This window comes from Pleurodeles waltl, chromosome 7, assembly GCF_031143425.1.
Source record: "Pleurodeles waltl isolate 20211129_DDA chromosome 7, aPleWal1.hap1.20221129, whole genome shotgun sequence".
NCBI classification, from domain to species: Eukaryota; Metazoa; Chordata; class Amphibia; order Caudata; family Salamandridae; genus Pleurodeles; species Pleurodeles waltl.
The window spans coordinates 218411805-218428775 of NC_090446.1; positions in this window are offsets into that span (position 1 = coordinate 218411805).

The window sequence follows — 16971 nt, forward strand, 5'->3', positions numbered from 1 at the left end:
GAAGGGTTAACGTTATTGCAATTGTCCTTGTGGTTGACTGTAATGGGATGGCAAATGATGATAAAAGTATTGTTCTGTAGCTCTTGAACACTTTGCAAAACCTTAACTAAAATATGTTTTAAAAAAGGGCAACAGGAGGCAAAACAAGAGACCAGTGTGTGCGAAGGGGAGGCTCTGATGTCTATAAAACAAGTACAAAGGAAAAAGGGAGTGAGGACCAGGATTAATAGTGTTTGTGGAGTTGCTTCAAGACGCCCAAAGAAGGATGATGGTGACGGGAACGCCTAGGAGTGGTAAAACGTAATCACGACTGGGGGACCGGACTAAGGAGAACATAACCACTTACATACTCGTCCATTTCTTGAAGGACACTGGTGCCGAACATCAACCAGGACCTATTTTTTTTAAATTTTATTGGTCTGAATCAGTCATAGTAAAAACAAAAGGCAAAACCAAGAATTTTTTATTTTTTTGTCATTAGCATGAGAGCAATGAATACAAGGCATGGCGAGTGAGATGACAAGGTTCCTGAAGAGGGCAAAACAAAAAGTAAACAAACAGGGACTTCAAGACCAGCATTCACAAACTTTCTCCAAACTTACTGTGGAGCTCCAAACATGGTCTGTGGAACTTTCCAAGTGACTGTGCCTCTCTAGCTCTGGCAAGCGCATATTCTAACTCATACACGTCGTACATTTTCCCACCATTCCATGACAAGGGTTTGGTTTGGGGATAACCAACATCTAGAGATACATAGGCCCTCATTCCAACCCTGGCGGTCATGGACCGCCAGGGTGGAGGGACACGGAAGCACCGCCAACAGGCTGGCGGTGCTTCCAGGGCCATTCTGACCGCGGCGATAAAGCCGCGGTCAGAAAAGGGGATCCGGCGGTTTCCCGCCGGATTTCCCCTGGCCCGGAGAATCCTCCATGGCGGCGCTGCTTGCAGCGCCGCCATGGGGATTCCGACCCCGTCCCGCCAGCCTGTTTCTGGCAGTTTACACCGCCAGAAACAGGATGGCGGGAACAGGTGTCGTGGGGCCCCTGGGGGCCCCTGCACTGCCCATGCCACTGGCATGGGCAGTGCAGGGGCCCCCTAACAGGGCCCCATAAAGATTTTCACTGTCTGCTTTGCAGACAGTGAAAATCGCGACGGGTGCAACTGCACCCGTCGCACTCCTGCAACTCCGCCGGCTCCTTTCGGAGCCGGCTTCATTGTTGCAGGGTCTTTCCCGCTGGGCCGGCGGGCGCCCTTTTGGCGGTCGCCCGCCGGCCCAGCGGGAAAGTCGAAATGACCCCCGCGGTCTTTCGACGGGGTTACTTTGGCGGGCGGCGGACCCCCATAGTCTAGCTGCCACAATAAAAATGGACACCAACCGAGTTGGCCCGGTGTCATTTCCCGTTCTGTACCCCAACATTATTTCTTTGCGTGTTAAATAAATGTCAGACCCACAATATTGCATAATTAGCTGACTCACCCCAGCCCAAAACCCCTGTAGACCTGGACAAGTAGCAAACATATGTAAGATGTCAGCAGCGGACGGTTTACACTTATGGCAACTAGTTTTATCTGTGCTGAGACTCCCTCCCCATCGCATAATTTTCTCTGGGGTGTAGCATTATAGACAAATAGTCTGAAATTGTTGCAGTTTCAATCTAACAGAATGGACAGATCGCTCAACCGTTTTCATGGCCCTATAAATTTCGGAGGGCAAAACTTCACAGCCAAGGGCTTTACTCCACTTAGAAGATAGCAATAGCCCATCACCTATTCAAGATTGACAAAACCCTAAGTACATTTTGCTAATTAGTGATTCAGTACCAGTGCCGTGCAAGACCTCCAAGATGGCAGAGTCAGCAAGATTAATAGGAGTTTCACAGCTGTAGATAGTTAAAAGAGCATTGTTGGGGGATATCATAAGCAGCCTGTTATTCATGAAATGCGCAAATCCCATTCAATCAAATAATTATCCAACAGTTTCCACCCCCAAACAAGTCCATACCCAACCAATCTTATCATGGAATATTTCTGGGAAAGCTGGATTATTCCAGAGTGGAGTATAACAACTAATTAGCACGAGCAAATGTTAAATGCAAATCTCCCGCCACATGTGAGTAATATCCTTAATGATCTTCAATCTGAAAATTTTGAAATAATTTGGATCCGCCAGTCGATAAAGAGAAAACCGTAATCCAGGTTCCAACGCTAAATAATACGCCTGAGCAGAAAGGTCTGGCTCTGTAGCTGTGAGTAGGTTACGAAGCCATCCAGCAAATGCTGCCCAATAGTAAAGTTTAAAATCCGCAAGTTGGAGCCCCGCTTGTTTATGAGGGAATTTAAGATATATCGAGTAGCCTGCCGTGTCCCATTATATCCCAGATAAAGCTGCCAATTGCGCCTTAAAGCTGCTTAAAAAACAATGTCAGAACCCTAAATGGGATTGCCCGAAACAAATGTAGAAATTTCGGCAAAATAGACATTTTGAAAAATATTACAGCGGCCAATAATACTTATTCCAAAGCCGTAGTTTAGTGATGACCGATTGCAGGAGAGGCTCATAATGAAAATGTCACTTACCCAGTGTACATCTGTTCGTGGCATCAGTCGCTGTAGATTCGCATGTTTTGCATAGCTCGCCATCTGGTGTTGGGCCGGAGTGTTACAAGTTGTTTTTCTTCGAAGAAGTCTTTCGAGTCACGGGACCGAGTGACTCCTCCTTTTGTCTCCATTGCGCATGGGCGTCGACTCCATCTTCGATTGTTTTTCCCCGCAGAGGGTGAGGTAGGAGTTGAATTGTAGTAATAGTGCCCATGCAATGGAGTGACTAAGTATGTAACTATTTAAGGTTGAGATGATACATATACAAATAGTTGAAGGTAACTTCCAAACTGCTACAGGCTCCCGGGGAGGCGGGTGGGCACATGCGAATCTACAGCGACTGATGCCACGAACAGATGTACACTGGGTAAGTGACATTTTCAGTTCGATGGCATCTGTCGCTGTAGATACGCATGTTTTGCATAGACTAGTAAGCAGTTATCTCCCCAAAAGCGGTGGCTCAGCCTGTAGGAGTGGAAGTAGTTTGAAATAATGTTCTTAATACGGCTTGACCTACTGTGGCTTGTTGTGCGGATAACACGTCTACACAGTAGTGCTTGGTGAATGTGTGAGGCGTAGACCATGTGGCTGCCTTACATATTTCTTGCATTGGGATGTTTCCTAGAAAGGCCATGGTAGCACCTTTCTTTCTGGTTGAGTGTGCCCTTGGTGTAATGGGCAGCTGTCGTTTAGCTTTAAGGTAGCAGATTTGGATGCATTTAACTATCCATCTGGCTATACTTTGTTTTGATATTGGGTTTCCTGCATGAGGTTTTTGAAATGCAATAAATAGTTGTTTAGTCTTTCTGATGTTCTTTGTTCTGTCAATGTAATACATTAATGCTCTTTTGACATCTAATGTATGTAGTGCCCTTTCAGCTACGGTATCTGGCTGTGGAAAGAACACTGGAAGTTCCACTGTTTGATTTAGATGGAACGGTGAAATAACCTTTGGCAAAAATTTAGGATTAGTCCTTAGGACGACGTTATTCTTGTGTAGTTGTATAAAAGGTTCTTGTATTGTAAACGCCTGAATCTCGCTTACTCTTCTTTGGGAAGTAATGGCGATGAGAAATGCAACCTTCCAGGTTAGGAACTGTATTTCGCAGGAGTGCATGGGTTCAAAAGGTGGACCCATAAGTCTAGTTAGGACAACATTTAGGTTCCATGAAGGAACAGGTGGTGTTCTTGGTGGTATAATTCTCCTAAGGCCCTCCATGAATGCTTTAATGACTGGTATCTTATATAGGGAAGTTGAATAGGTAGTCTGCAGGTATGCAGATATTGCTGCAAGGTGTATTTTAATGGAAGAGAAAGCCAGGTTAGATTTTTGTAAGTGAAGCAAGTAACCCACTACATGTTCTGGAGTTGTGTGTAATGGTTGTATTTGATTAATATGGCAGTAGCAAACAAACCTCTTCCATTTACTTGCATAGCAGTGCCTGGTGGATGGCCTTCTGGCTTGCTTTATGACTTCCATACATTCTTGGGTAAGTTGTAAGTGCCCGAATTCTAGGATTTCAGGAGCCAGATTGCTAGATTCAGCGATGCTGGATCTGGGTGTCTGATCTTTTGGTTGTGTTGTGTCAACAGATCTGGCCTGTTGGGCAATTTGATGTAGGGTACTACTGATAGGTCTAGCAGCGTTGTGTACCAGGGTTGCCTTGCCCAAGTTGGTGCTATTAATATGAGTTTGAGTTTGTTTTGACTGAGTTTGTTTACCAGGTAGGGAAGGAGAGGGAGAGGAGGAAAAGCGTAAGCAAATATCCCTGACCAGTTCATCCATAGGGCATTGCCTTGGGACTGTTTGTGTGGGTATCTGGATGCAAAGTTTTGGCATTTTGCGTTCTCCTTCGTCGCAAACAAGTCTATTTGAGGTGTTCCCCAGAGTTTGAAATAGGTGTTCAGAATTTGGGGGTGAATTTCCCATTCGTGGACCTGTTGGTGATCTCGAGAGAGATTGTCTGCGAGTTGATTTTGGATCCCTGGTATAAATTGTGCTATTAGGCGAATTTGGTTGTGAATTGCCCAACGCCAAATTTTTTGTGCTAGCAGGCTTAACTGCGTGGAGTGCGTCCCCCCTTGCTTGTTTAGATAATACATTGTTGTCATGTTGTCTGTCTTGACGAGAATGTATTTGTGAACTATTATTGGTTGGAAAGCTTTTAGTGCTTGAAAAACTGCTAGAAGTTCTAGGTGATTTATATGCAGTTTTGTTTGATGTACGTTCCATTGTCCTTGTATGCTGTGTTGATCGAGGTGTGCTCCCCACCCTGTCATGGAAGCATCTGTTGTTATTACGTATTGTGGCACTGGGTCTTGGAAAGGCCGCCCTTTGTTTAAATTTATGTTGTTCCACCACAGAAGCGAGAGGTAAGTTTGGCGGTCTATTAACACCAGATCTAGAAGATGACCCTGTGCTTGAGACCACTGTGATGCTAGGCACTGTTGTAAGGGCCTCATGTGCAGTCTTGCGTTTGGGACAATGGCTATGCATGAAGACATCATGCCTAGGAGTTGTAATATCATCTTTGCTTGTATCTTTTGTGTTGGATACATGCGTTGTATGATGGTGTTGAAATTTTGAATTCTTTGGGGACTTGGAGTGGCTACTCCTTTTGTTGTGTCTATTATGGCTCCTAGGTATTGTTGTACCTTGCACGGCAGAATGTTGGATTTCGTGAAGTTGACGGTGAACCCTAGTTTGAAGAGGGTTTGTATGATCTGATTTGTGTGATTTGAGCACTCTATTAACGAATGGGCCTTGATTAGCCAGTCGTCTAGATATGGGAACATATGTATTTGCTGCCTTCTGATGTGTGCAGCGACTACCGCTAGACATTTGGTAAAGACTCTTGGTGCGGTTGTTAATCCGAAAGGCAGTACCTTGAATTGGTAATGTATTCCTTTGAATACAAACCTTAGGTATTTCCTGTGCAATGGGTGTATTGGCATATGGAAATACGCGTCCTTGAGGTCTAAAGTTGTCATGTAGTCGTGTAGTTTTAGCAATGGTAATACTTCTTGTAGTGTGACCATGTGAAAGTGGTCTGATTTGATGAATGTGTTCACTATTCTGAGGTCTAGGATTGGTCTCAGCGTTTTGTCCTTCTTTGGTATCAGAAAGTACAGTGAGTAAACTCCTGTGTTTATTTGTGTGTTTGGCACTAATTCGATTGCATTCTTTTGCAATAGTGCCTGCACTTCTATCTCCAGGAGATTGGAATGATGTTTTGTCAATTTTTGTGCTTTTGGTGGTATGTTTGGAGGTAATTGTAGAAATTCTATGCAATAACCATGTTGGATAATTGCTAGAACCCAAGTGTCTGTAGTGATTTCCTCCCATGCTTTGTAATAATGACTTATTCTTCCCCCCACTGGTGTTGTGTGGAGGGGGTGAGTGACATGTGAGTCACTGCTTAGTAGTAGGGGTTTTGGGGCTTTGAAATTTTCCTCTATTCCTAGGGAATTGCCCTCCTCTATATTGTCCCCGAAAACCTCCTCTGTACTGTCCCTGGTAACTGGACGGTGTTGCCTGTGAGGTGCTGGCTTGTGTGCTCTGACCCCGAAACCCCCCTCTAAAGGGTGTTTTACGGAATGTGCTGTAATTCCCTCTGCTCTGCGGGGAGTAGAGTGCGCCCATGGCTTTAGCAGTGTCCGTGTCTTTTTTGAGTTTCTCAATCGCTGTGTCCACTTCTGGACCGAACAGTTCTTTTTCGTTAAAAGGCATATTGAGAACTGCTTGCTGAATCTCTGGTTTAAATCCAGACGTTCGGAGCCATGCATGCCTTCTGATAGTTACAGATGTATTAATTGTCCGTGCAGCTGTATCTGCAGCGTCCATGGTGGAGCGGATTTGGTTGTTGGAAATGGTCTGTCCCTCCTCAACCACTTGTTTTGCCCTATTTTGTAGGTCCTTGGGCAGATGGTCAATGAGATGTTGCATCTCATCCCAATGGGCTCTGTCATAGCGCGCAAGTAGTGCCTGGGAGTTAGCGATGCGCCACTGGTTTGCAGCTTGTGCTGCGACTCTCTTACCAGCTGCATCGAACTTGCGGCTTTCTTTATCTGGGGGTGGTGCATCTCCAGATGTGTGGGAGTTGGCCCTTTTCCTAGCTGCTCCTACAACGACAGAGTCTGGTGGCAGCTGTGTAGTGATGAAAGCCGGGTCTGTAGGAGGCACCTTATACTTTTTTTCCACTCTTGGTGTGATTGCCCTACTTTTGACCGGCTCCTTAAAGATTTCTTTTGCGTGCCGGAGCATACCAGGGAGCATAGGCAGGCTTTGGTAGGAGCTGTGGGTGGAGGAGAGTGTGTTGAATAAAAAGTCATCCTCGACCTGTTCTGAGTGGAGGCTTACATTGTGAAATTGTGCTGCTCTAGCCACCACTTGAGAATACGCAGTGCTGTCCTCTGGTGGAGATGGCTTCGTAGGGTATGCCTCCGGACTGTTATCTGACACTGGGGCGTCGTATAAGTCCCATGCGTTTTGATCTTGGTCACCCTGGCTCATGGTGGTGTGAGCTGGGGAATGTGATGGAGTTTGTGCTGGTGAGACGTTAATCACAGGTGGAGGAGAGGGTGGTGGGGTAACTTTTTTCACCACTTTTGTTTGTGGTGTTTGTTCAGTTTGGAACTCCAATCTTCTCTTTCTTCTAATAGGGGGAAGGGTGCTTATTTTTCCTGTCCCCTGCTGTATGAAAATACGCTTTTGCGTATGGCCTACATCAGTTGAGTGTATCTCTTCCTCAAACCTATGCTTTTGCATTTGGGAGGTTAGCGAGTGCTCTTCTGTATAAGAGCCTGAAACTGGGTCAGTTGCAGTTTGTTTTGGCACCGAAACCCTGTCTGCATCTTTTTTCGGCTCCGAGGTGACTTTTTATTTTTCGGGGCCGAAACCTCTCGGCGTCGATCTTCTTCGGTGCCGCTGTCTCGGCGTCGAGCCGTGTCTACACCGGTATCTCGGTGTCGATGCTTGTCTCCAGCACTTTCTCGGTCCCGAGAAGGCTGCGTGCCGGTGTCTCGACCGGAGTCGGACGATCTCGGCACTGTTTGGGCCTTTTTCGGTGCCGACGGTCGGTCACCGAATTTATGGGTCGAGCCATGGCCTGGTGGCAGTGGCGTCCCCTGGGCCTTGTAAATCTTCTTCTGAGTGGTTTTCGACGTCTTACTCGCGGTTTGTGTATCGTCGAATCCTTAGGAGTCCGATTCTTGGATCGAAAAGGTTCCCTCCTCTTCCTGTTCCTCGAACTCCCGGTGGGCTGTCGGCGCGGACGCCATCTGAAGTCTTCTGGCTCGACGGTCTCGGAGTGTTTTTCGGGACCGGAACGCACGACAGGCCTCGCAGGTGTCTTCACTGTGCTCAGGTGACAGGCACAGGTTGCAGACCAAGTGTTGGTCTGTATAGGGGTATTTATTGTGGCATTTGGGACAGAAACAGAACGGGGTCCGTTCCATCGGCGTTCTTCTGCACGCGGTCGGGCCGACCAGGCCCCGACGGGGGATCGAAAAAATGACCCCGAAGGGCACCGGAGCTCTTCGATCTTAGACGCGGTGTTGAATCTAATTACGCCGATCCCGAACGCAACAATACCGACGAAAATCTTCCGAAATTAGCTATCTTTCCGTTCCGAAACTCGGAGCGACAGGAACACGTCCGAACCCGATGGCGGAAAAAAAACAATCGAAGATGGAGTCGACGCCCATGCGCAATGGAGACAAAAGGAGGAGTCACTCGGTCCCGTGACTCGAAAGACTTCTTCGAAGAAAAACAACTTGTAACACTCCGGCCCAACACCAGATGGCGAGCTATGCAAAACATGCGTATCTACAGCGACAGATGCCATCGAACTTTAGTTTATAGATATTATCAACATGTGCACTGACTAGGATACTTAAATACGTGGCAGAAGAAACTGCCCGCGGAATTTGATCAGTTGGTGTTAAATTCAGAAAGATCTGAGTTTTTTCGACATTAAGGTTATATCAAGAAAGTTTCCTGAATCGTTCAGCTTCTGGAGTAATTCATTTCATGGCCTCAATTGGAAGAGATGCACACACTGCAACGTCCTCTGCATATGCCATAGAGAAGGGTGAATAGTGTCCTCAAGAACTTTGTAGAACTCCAGGGTAATAGACCTGACCTCCACTGACCGCCTGGTCAGCGTCTGCTGCCATCCCCAGCTACTCTGGCTACTGCTGCCTCTGCCTTTTGCCTGGGACAAACTGAGAGCCTCCTGACTCAGTTGGAGCACCTCCTCCACCCGCAGGCTCATCCCTATGCCTCATCCCTGGTGGTCTAGTGGCCATCAAAAGTAAGTATTTTCTCTCTGTTGCTCTATCACTCTTGCTTTTTCTACCTTTTCTCACTTGTTTTTCCTTTTCTTTTCCATCTCTCCTCCTTTCTGCTGGCCTCTTTTACTTCCTCTGCCCCCCTCCCGCGCTAATTTGACCTGACCCCTTCTTAATGGCGCCCACAGCGCTGTGAGAGGGCAACTGCACTGACATCCTGGTCAGCATCTGCTGCCCTACCCCGCTCCTCTGGCTGCTGTTGCTACTGCTACTACTTCTGCCTTTTGCCTGGGACGAACTGTGAGCCTCCTGACTCTCACTTCGAGGCCCTCCTCCACCCTCAGGCCAATCGTTGCGCCTCATCCCTGGTGGTCTAGTGGCCATCACAAGTAAGTATTTTCTCTCTGTCGCTCTTTCACTCTTTCACTCTTTCCGGCCCTCCTGTCTCCAGGCTGACCGCACCCCGCCTGCCTTTCCTTCTTAATGCCGGCCGCAATGCCCCCGCACTGCAGCCAGCCGCATGCAGTGGATGCGCCGCTGGCGTGCCAAAGGCATGCCAAAGGCAAGCCCATCTGTGCCCTGCACCCGTCTGCGCCCCGACCGTGCTCAATGCCAGGAACCCTGGATCTCCGTTAAACCACCCCCTGGCCTGCCTCCGTTGCGGCGCCGAGATCCTCCTCCACCTCAACACCGCACGACTCACCAACTGCTGCATCATCTACCCCAGGGACACCCCCCGGACCTTTCACCTGCAGGAACTGCAACATCAGCACCAGCCTCAACAAGCTGAAGGTACTCTCCACACACATATATACCAACAACCTCCACAACCTCATCAACTGCCTGATCCTGAACATCCGCTCCATCCACAAACACGCCACCGAACTCTGGGATTTGATCGACTCCATCCGACCAGACATCGACTTCCTTACCAAGACCTGGACAAACCCCTCCTCGGGACCAGACATCACCATTCCCGACGAATACAGCATCCAAGCAGGGACCAGCCCTCCTGCCCGGGCAGAGGACCGCCATCGTACACAAGTCCTCAATACATGTCAAGGCCGTCCCAGAGGAACAATGCACCACTGTGGAACACCTACACTTCCTGGTCCCCTCCAACCATAACTCCTCCATCCACGGCACCATGCTGTACAGGCCACCCGGCCCCCGCCCAGCTTCCATACACGACATTGTAGACATCGCTACCCCCCCAAGCCCTGGCGTCAGATGACTACCTCCTCCTCAGCGAGTTGAATTTCCACCTCGAGGACAGCGCTGATCCAAACACCACTGGTCTACTCAGCAACCTCTCCACCCTCCGCCTCAGACAGCTGGTCTCCACACCCACACACATCACAGGACACCCACTGGACCCCATTTTCACCTAAAGCAACAGGATCACCATCAAGACCATCTCCACACCAGACTGGACTGACCACCGCTGCATACACTTCACAATCACTGTCCCCAGCAACCGCAGCTGCACCCCAAGGACCCCCCACAGGAAATGGAACGAAATCACCAACGAGCAACTCACCTCATCTCTCGCCAAATCCCTCCCTCCTCCCTCTGATGACACCAACACAGCAGCACGCAATCTCAACGCATGGATCACCTAGGCGCCGACACTCTAGCCCCTCTCCGGCTGACATCAGCCAAACGTATACCTAAGAAAGCCAGCTGGTTCACCACCGAACTCCAAGAATAAAAGCGTACCCACAGACGTTTAGAGAAAAAATTGAGGAATAGCCAAACCAGCCAAGATCTTGCCTCCTTCGGAGCCGCAACCGCCGCCCCCTGCCAAAAAATCAAGAACGCAAGGAAGGACACACTCCGGGAGTGCATCAACTCCTCCACATACAACTCTAAAGAACTCTTCTCAGTCATCAATGAGTTCACAGATCCCCCCCTCCGAAGCCACCAGCATCCCCCGTCACAAGACCTCTGCAACAAACTTGCCACATTTTTCCACTGCAAGATACAGGACATCTATGATAGCTTCCTCCCGGAAACTCCTGGCACCGGAACCTGTGACCGACCCATCCCCCCCAAAACCCACCCAAACCATCCACAGCTGGTCCACACTCACCACAGAACAGTCAGCATCATTTACAGCACCCACTCTGTAGCCCCCACGGACCTCTGCCCACACCACATATACATCAGAGTCAGCGTATCCATCGGCCCCAAGCTCCGGAACACAATGAACTGCTCCATCAACACTTGCACCCTCTCCAAGGACTGGAAACATGCGGAAATATGCCCTCTCCTGAAGAAAACTTCAGCAGACCCATCAGAACTGAAGAATTTCCGGCCCAACTAGCTGCTACCCTACCCCACCGAAGTACTGGAGAAAGCAATCAATGCACAACTACGGAATTTCATTAAGGCCAACAACTCCCTGGACAGCTCCCAGTCTGGCTTCCGCAGCCCGGAAACAGCCCTCCTGGCAGCCACCAACAACATCTGATTACTCCTAGACAGCGGCCACACCACAGCCCTCATACTCCTCGACGTCTCAGCAGCTTTCAACCCGGTCTCCCACAGCACCCTACGCACCAGACTCCATGACATAGGAATCCGTGGAAGAGCCCTGGAATGGATTCACTCCTTCCTCTCCGGGGGGACACAGAGGGTCAGACTCTCACCCTACTCATCCAGACCTACAGGAGTCAACTGCGGAATCCCCCAAGGATCCTCACTGAGTCCCTCATTGTTCAACGTATACATGGCCCCTCTCGCAGCCATCATCAGAAGCCACGGTATGAACATTGCGTCATATGCCAATAACACACAACTCATCATTTCCCTCACCGAAGACCCGGACATGGCTAAAAGGAACTTACCTTCAGGAATGGAAGCCGTCACCACCTGGATGAGAGAAAGCTGCCTCAAGCTCAAACCCCACAAGACTGAGCTCATCATCTTTGGAAACGCCACCTCAGCTAGGGACTACTCCTGGTGGCCCACATCCCTCAGCGCCCCCGTGCACCAACTGAGCACACCCGCAACCTAGGCATCATCCTTGAGTCCTCCCTATCCATGACCTGCCGGGTAAACTCAGTCACCTCCTTCTGCTGGCACACACTCCGCAAACTTCGGAAGATCTTCAGATGGGTCCCAGCAGACTGTCGCAGGACAGTCACCCACGCCTTAGTCACAAGCAAACTCAACTACAGCAACGCCCTCTACGCCGGCACCGTGACTAGAAACATCAAAAAACTACAACTCATCCAGAACGCCGCCACCAGACTCATACTAGACCTCCCACGCTGAGAAAACATCTCCCAACACCTGAGAACCCTCCACTGGCTCCCGGTCGAGAAACAAATCACTTACAAGCTACTCACCCACACATACAAGGCCATACACAACGCAGGACCAGACTACCTGAACCACTGCGTCTCCTCCCTCACCCCCGCTAGATCCCTCGGATCTGCTGAAATGGCCCTGGCCACCATCCCTCGCATTCGTAAAACCACTGGTAGAGGACGATCCTTACCCTACACATTGCAGCAAAGAGCTGGAACAACCTCCCCCTGCATCTCAGACAAAGCCCATCGCTCACCATCTTCAGGAAGAAAATCAAGACGTGGCTCTTTGGAAGAGGTCCCTCCCCCCAGCGGCTTGAGACTCTCATGGGTGAGTAGCAACACTTTACAAAAGCTGATTGATTGATTGATTGAACCTGATACGCCAAGTGGGTTTCTGTGAGAGGGGTATATTTTGATCTCCTCTCTGACTAGTCAACACTTGATGAGAGAGTTAAGGCCTGACACATTCCAGCACATGCACTGAAGCATGTTCATAAAACAGTGCCAATGAACCACCTCCTAACAAATAGTTGCCATTGTAGATGAGGATCGTTCACAGAGCTGTAGAACTGGAGTTTGCCCTAAAAGCTTCTCTGCTCCAATTCAAAGTCAACCGATGTGCCCACTGGACTACGGAGTCGAAATCCCAGTCTGATAAATCTGGAAAAGCTCTCCCGAACAGTTGCATAATGTACTGTCTTGGGTCATTCCCTTCCCTCCCTTCTGGGACCCCGAAAACCCATAGATTGTTTCTTCATTGATGATTTTCCAGGACCTCTGTCTTGGACTTAACATACCCCAGATGATGATCATGACCTTCCACTGTTTTAACAATTGTAGATCCTGAGTCTTCCATGTTCGAGACTCGCTGTTGTAGGTCCAAATCGGTGGCAAGTGCAGTTACTTTACCACTAACATCCAGCAAAGCTTGCTTAATTGATGTATTATCGGCCCTGACTGGGACATAATGATGCTGAGCTTCTGCCCTCTGAGTCTGGAGCAGCTGCTAAATTGAAGATAAAGATGGCTCTTGTGACCCTTTCTCTGAAAGAGGATCGGTAATAGGGCTGATGAGATGAGGGAGGGAGGGGGCCCTCATGAGACATTAAAGCTATCTCCAAAAGGTGATGAGCTTTGAGGACTTGAAGAGCTGATACGAGCAGGTTACATGCCTTTCAGCTCCTTTGACATCTTCATTGAGACTGATGACAAAAGAGAAATTAATGATTTCTCCTATCCATTAGATGTACTGTGTCCCGTAATGGACTACCAGTAGTGCCTACTGCTCCCCTCTTCCCCCCCAAAAATGGCTAATGAGCCTTGGGTGGTGTTGCGGCCAAAGATTCATGCAACTTTACCGTGCAGATTTACTGCACGGTAAAATCGAGTCAGGTCCTTTCAAACCCAGAAAAAACTACTATGGAAAAACCAACCCACTTGGATCAGGTGGAGTGGCATTCCTAGACATAATTCTGCTCTGCCTTACTCATAATGAAGGCCTCGATGTCCAATGCTCATTACTCTGCCCCAGGGAGGCATTCCATGGATGGAGCATGGGTGTTCTCACCCATAGATTTTGGCACATTCCCAGATTTACCAGGACTGGTAAAACTGAGAATGTATCAAAATGCTACGCCTTCCTAGGGGAGGCACAATGAGGAGAAATAGCTTTATTTCTCCTCTTTGTTTCCTTTTTCTAAGCGTGCTGCATTCTGCCTCTGAGGACTGATTATTTTTCTACACAAAAACAATCCTACCTGCACAAAAACAGTCCTACCTGCCTGCACTAAAACAATCCTACCTGTACTAAAACCTACCTGCAACACAGGAAGCACATTGTGCGCCAGCCAAGAATGCACAGTATCATGCTAAATGTGCTGAATTCCCGCTCTTTGCCGCAGAGCAGTGCAGTAAGGTGGCTTGCTGTGCGGTGCTTTGTGAAATAATGATAAATCTGGCCCCAAGGGGCCAAACTTGTTCTGTTACAGTTGTCAATTATATTTGCTAATTCAAATGGCACTTTTTCACTACAGAGCAGTGCAGAGAAGAGATCCCTCTTCCAGTACCGCTACCGGCAAAGGATGCAACTCCTGGTCACCAAGCCCTTCCTCATGTGAAGGGGTCAGTAACACGATAACTGAAGCTATTCAATGCTTTGATGAATATTATTGATTATCTTATTTATTTATACAAGAAAAACGAGAGTTAACTTTGTATTCATTACGTTACATTGTTCCCACAGGACAGTGCAACATCCAGGTGAACATTTTAGACACATCCGGCCTACCTCAGACTTACCAGGTGAGTATCATATACTCACAACAGCACACATCTCCAATTTCAAGCCTTATCTGCAATATTCTTCAGTAGGCTTTAGACCAGGGTTTTTTCCATCTGTGGGGTTCGCTCTTCCCCTCCTCCCACACATGGGGCTCATCACCATGTAGGGGGTGGGTCGGATGGAGAATTTTTTTAAAGAACAGTAGTGCACCTGCCTCTGCCTTACAGGGTCTGCTCATCCCACAAAGTAGAGTAGAGATTTACTAAACAACAGAGCCTGCTGTAATTATAGCCTTCCATGTATTGGATGACTGTTAAAAGTCCATATATAATAGGAACCAAACTCTACATGGCATACGCTATTTGGGGTTCCTGATTCTCTTTTTCTGTTGCTATAAACATCGAGAGGGCATATTCTGGCGTCATAGGTTTGTGTAATCCTGTTCCTCTGAGATGTACCCTGCTAACCATTTCTGTGACACTTTTTATTGCACTGCATGCTTTGTTGTTTAAAGCAGAATTAATAAAAACAAACTAAAAACACAGAAGGCACAAACTCAGTATACCATCATGGGAGAGATGCACCTCAGTGATGATGTGAAAACAGCAAGATAAAGAGCAGACATTTTGCAGTATCTTATCATTCATTTAGGAATATGTACTATATTGTGTACCTGTGCATTATTAAACTAATAACGGTAGTTTACAAAACAAACTGAATTGTTTTTTTGGGCAAATAATAAATACTATTTCTGTGCAAACAAATAGCACTAATTTTCTCAGTGTCTCAGAAATGATGCCCTACCATGAGTCAACCTAGTTACTGGCTCTGGATCCTGGTGAAGGGTGACCAGAGGTCTCTGAAGACGTCAAAAAAGAGACTTGGGGCCTCTTGGGGCAAGCAGAGGTGCTTTTAGGAAATCTGGAGGACAGCAAGGAGGGTTTGAGGTACACTTCATGAGAGGGTGAATGGCTCTCAGAACCGTAGTTGAGGGCTCTAGGGCTATGGAGGATGCCAGGCTGGATTTGGGGTTTGTGAAAAGTGGCCAAGTGTATACTACTATCTAGGGAAAGTCTGTGAGATGTGGTGGCCCACAGTTCCTGGAGCGTTATGTATTCTACTTCTAGTTCCCAGCTAGTTTCCCAAATCTTGAAGCATCCTGGGCATGTAGACATCATCAAATAGATCAGACGAAGGGACTGGAGCCATGGGGGGCCCCCTGCAGGAGATATGCATTGCATCGTGTTTCATTGGGTCCTAGCTCCTCTGATAATCAGTGAATGAATTGTGGCGATTCCCTGGTTGGGATGAAGGTGGCAGCTACAGTGCCTGTGCAAGGGCCGTACGGGCAGAGGCTGCCCTCAAAGGGGACATCGGGGGCCGGCGCCTTGCCTGGGATCCTAAAGAACCGGTTTGACTGGCTTGGTGGCCAGCGGGGGCAACTTCAAAAGAAATGGCGCCTACATGTCACCTCCTACAAGCACCAAGGGGGGTACAGGTATTGGTTTAAACTCCCCAATAAGGAGGCAAGAAAAGTGAACGTGGGAGTTTTCAGGGGGGTGTAAGGAGTGCTGTCCACACAGGGGGATACATGTGAGAAGAGCAAGGGACAGCGCGCAGCACAACAACGGAATACCTGAGCAGCCAAACGGAGACGGAGAAGTCCTCAGAGGTGCGCGCTGCCACATCTTCAAACAATCACGCCCGGGAGATTTTTCCCCGCAAGGTCTTGGCACCATGGAGGACCACTGCAGCGGCAGTGATGCAATCCTGTGCCGGTTGGTGAAGCCACCGTGACGGAGCCAAAGCAAGGAACCAGGGCGGTGAGCGTGAGGACCTCCGTAGGAGCAGGCAACGCAACTCGGGAAAGGACAGGGTGGACACTACAACATGCTGGCCGGGTGAGTACGCAGGACAGAGAAGGAGCTTGGGCAGAGACAGGGAGAGACACCAGGGCGAAGAGCACGAGGACCGCTGTGCGAACAGGTGACGCAACTCACGGTAGGACCGCTGTATCTGTCGAGGTGTGGGGGACCATCACAATGGCAGTGACACGACCCCATGCCGGCTGGCGAATTTTGTGGGGCAGTTAGGTGGCTGAGGTGCGGGGGACCACTGCAGTGACGCGATCCCATGCCAAGGCTCGTAATCCGGAGCAGGAGCGCAGAGAGTCAGGCGGGAGCCTGCCGTACTGAGCAGGCGATGCTTCCAGGTCTAAGCGAGCACCTCGCCAACGCGGCTCTGAAGACATGGAGCACTAAGGGAGACAGCGGCACAGTGGACCGCTGTCGTTTCATCGCAGCGACACAACACTGAGCCAGCACATTTTATCCCCGATCGGCAGAAGCAGCAAAAGGAAGCATAATAATAACAGAGCAAGGGGGCTCGCCTAGCCGCAACATCGAATTGGAGTGCACTGAAGCAGGTTGCGACCACACTGTACGCTTTAGGGACTTAAACAGTTGGGCACTATATCAGTGCAAG